Below are 3,719 nucleotides of genomic sequence, written 5' to 3' on the forward strand. Positions count from 1 at the left end.
ATCATCATTTTTTTCTCAAAATTCTGCATTTTCTGAATGCATCAATGTACATTATGATAATACCCATTAAACATCTGATGTATAAAACCTAAGAGACATCCAAATATAAACATTGAAGCAAAAGCAAAGACATTGGCATCAAGTGGATGAGCAAACTCTATATATGTTTATGTTTGGTTTATAGATGCATTCATCATGAATCATCATTAGTTCTACATTAGAACCTATATATTGGTGATCTCCATATGAAGACTTATATCTCAACAAGTAATAAAATATTGTACCAATTTCACTGCATCACTACAGTCAAGAATTGCAACCAACAAAAACAACTGTAGATGCCCTGTCGATGGCACTCAAAAATGGTTATGAACTATATCAGATCTCTAATTACTTGGAGAGACACATATCTAGAATACCATGTGCAGACTAGCATAAAATAAAGCTACATGTAAACTATTTATGCGTCTTCCTTCTTGCATCATCACATGAACTCATCCTCAATTTCTTGAGTGGATTTGCTACCATATGCAATATCCTTGTTAGAATTCATTTTTTCTGCAACCATAAAGCCTTTATAGCTTCTTATTTCTACTTTCTTCTCTTTCTCAAGGTGCTCGAGTTCCTCACATGATTTCTTTCCCCTCCCTTGAGCTTTTATTTGTGCTCTCTCTGCAATGTTTATAGCTTCTCACTCAGCTTTCAAATCGGGTTTCCGCTCAACTTTTGTTTCGTTCAATCGATTCACAATTTCATTGGTTCGCTTCTCTACTCTTATAGTTCGAACAAGCTTGGGGTTATGGAAGCCAACTTGCCCAACATCCATAGAAGAAGTCTTTCTTAATTTTGACCAAAGGGTCTACACAATGTCAATGTTATTGCATTTGTTTCCTTGAATAGAGTGCGCCTTCACTAGCTGTGCACATTCATCCAAGAATGGTTGACTAATATCGTCTATTGTTTGACCCTTGTGCATTCTCAAATAAAAGTGTGTTGAGGATAACTTATCCACGTGAAACCAGATATCCTCAAGAATACTGTATCTGATGAGTTCTTCACTTTCGAACTTATCAATGCCCCATGTAGATGGTGTAATCACCAGCGTCTGGCGTGGCCTTGAAATAGAGTACCATCTTGCCTGTCGAAAGCCCAACCTTGAAGATCCTACTCTAAACCTTTTTGGCACACCATCCTTGACAATTCGAAGAAGTATAGGCCCTTTCTGAAGGATCGTGTCTTAGGCAAAGTTTTAAAGATATGATTGCAGACTGCTTCAAATTCACATCTATGACATTCTTTTATATCTTTCACTCTGAGGAGAAGGCACAACGATGTGACAAAACTAATTCAGAGCAGCTTGTGACACGAATCTGAAGCTAGTTCAAGATTATTTAAACATGGTTACATCCTTTTGAATACAAGATCTCGAGTGAAAAGGTTGAAGTATCCATATTTGTGACCGTAAAGTTAGAAGTTTGTTTTTATAGTAAGGGCACCGATTGAAAACATTCACACTCTAATCAGAGCATCAGAGGTATGAGTTAATTGAAGATAACTTTCTGACTGGTATGCAAGAAGCAACATGATAGACTGGTTGCAGATCTGAAAGATACATCAGCAGTTCTGAGATGAGGAACACAGTTTGTAGTTGGAAAATCTCTGTACATCTAGAACATTTAGCAATGAAGAAACTTCATTTTCTCCTGGGATGTTGGGTTGTGCTGAGTTGTGTTGGTGTGTTGATCTTGCTTGTTGCTTGAATCTGGAATTGATCAGTGCTAGGGTTTCACAGAGATGAGTAGTGAAGTTGTTAGGGTTTTCTATTGGTATACATACTAAGCAGAAATAATAGAGATTTGATGAAGCTTGGATTTTGGTATTTGTATTGATTTGAATCTTGTAGAGGAATGGTTGGTCTATTGATATGCAGAGACAACATGATGTATTGAGCAACAAAGAGCATTGGATTATTAAGATGGTATATTCACCTATTTTGGAATTGAGTCTTCTGCTAATTATCCGAACAATGTGTTATGACTGTCTTATATGGTATCTAACCTTGTCCATGTTGAGTACTATGAATTGTTTTACCAGATAGACTATTATCCTTAATAAAACAGATGACAATGATTCATGAGATTGGAACACATGGCACAAAGGTTATTGTTTATAATTTATGGTTAAATCATGCTAGTCAATTTATTTCAAGTGCGCAATTCATTCAATGAGGTTCCACTCAATGCACTTTCTTACCATCTTGATGGGGATACCTTTAGCATACATATGATCATTGTTGCCTTCAATATAATTCATTTCTCATGCAGGCCATGCTTTCCTTACAAAGTGCTCTCTCAACAGTATTCTTGCAATATTTAACAAAGTGTTCTCACAACAATATTTTGCAATGTTAAAAATTTCTGAAGAGTATTTGGAGCAATTTTTATGGAGAAGCATTCATTCAATCAAGAGAAACCCAAATAATCCATCTGGAGTGGTATTCATTCAATCACAATATCAACATTTGTTTTGCAGAACAAGATAATATAGGTAATAGAGCATTAATGCAATGATGACAACTACATTGAGGACTCCTTTACAGTTAGTTGAAGACCATATTTTTCAATACCTTAATAACAGAAAATTGATAAATGTGGATTGGAGGGCTACAAGACATTGTAACCCCTTGCCATTGATTTCAAACGGGGGGGGGGGGGGGGGGGGGGGGGGGGTAAGCAGAGTTTATGGGCAATATTTGTCCGGACAAAAGGAGGACGAATGAGTTGAGTTTCCGTCAATGCCAAAGGGGGATATTGTTGCAATATTCGCATTGATTTCAAATTAAGTTGATTGATTAATGTTGATAAATGTTATTGATGTCACTAAGTACATTAGTGATAATTTGTGTTGAATGGAAAGTGTACATAAATGTTGAATGATGAATATAAAAGGTTGAAACTGATGTGAAGTGCAAAGGCTATGCTAATCAATGTGAAGACTAAACATTGAGGCAAAAGTTGAAATACATATATTTGTTTAAACAAAAAATGTAGATAATCCAAATCTGACTTGTTTCTTGTAATTATTACTGAATGAGTTTTTAGTTCAGCTCTATTTTATATTACAAAATAATTGTCAGAACTGAAAATGAAAAGATAAACTTGTGAGTAGTTTTGGAAGTCCAAAAGACTATGTTTCGTTTCATATTCCTCCAAAGAATACAAATAACCAAGAAGGCTTGCTTATAATATATACAATATGTAATGAAAAAGAAGTATTTTTTTTTTAGGTGAAGGAGTTTGCATTAGAGAATGAATGAGCAGTAGCAGAAGAGAAGAAGAGTGAAAAGAAGAAGCAGTTCAGCTGAAAAATTGACAGCAGAATTGGATATGAGGTAACCAAAATTTGTGACTTGAGAAATTTTTGTTCATTTCAATGTTGCAGCTTGAAAAATAACATGTTGTAGAATTTTGAGGTAGGAGCCTCTTGTGGGTTGTAGCTTGCAGAAAACTTGTGGGAGTTGGAGCTTCATTTGAGGTAAAAGCGTATTGTAGATTGGAGCCTACAAAAATCTGATGTAAAAAGGAGTAGCAACTTGCCTTCACATCACTTCCAACCTAAAGTTCATGGTTTTCTCCCTTCGGGGTTTCCACTTATATCTAGCGTCTTCGTGTGTTTAATTCTTGTATGTTGCGTGAATGCTTTGAATTCTTGGTAAACAA

General features: G+C 35.5%; 1 pseudogene; it reads right to left on the minus strand.

Moving 5' to 3' along the window:
* Nucleotides 1–484: 484 nt before the first annotated feature.
* On the minus strand, nt 485–1,133 carry LOC149173926 (uncharacterized; annotated as a pseudogene).
* Nucleotides 1,134–3,719: the final 2,586 nt, after the last annotated feature.

This window comes from Pinus tabuliformis, chromosome 4_2 (assembly GCF_031772625.1).
Source record: "Pinus tabuliformis cultivar Carrire ecotype Pingquan chromosome 4_2, CPIR1, whole genome shotgun sequence".
In the NCBI taxonomy this organism is placed as follows: Eukaryota; Viridiplantae; Streptophyta; class Pinopsida; order Pinales; family Pinaceae; genus Pinus; species Pinus tabuliformis.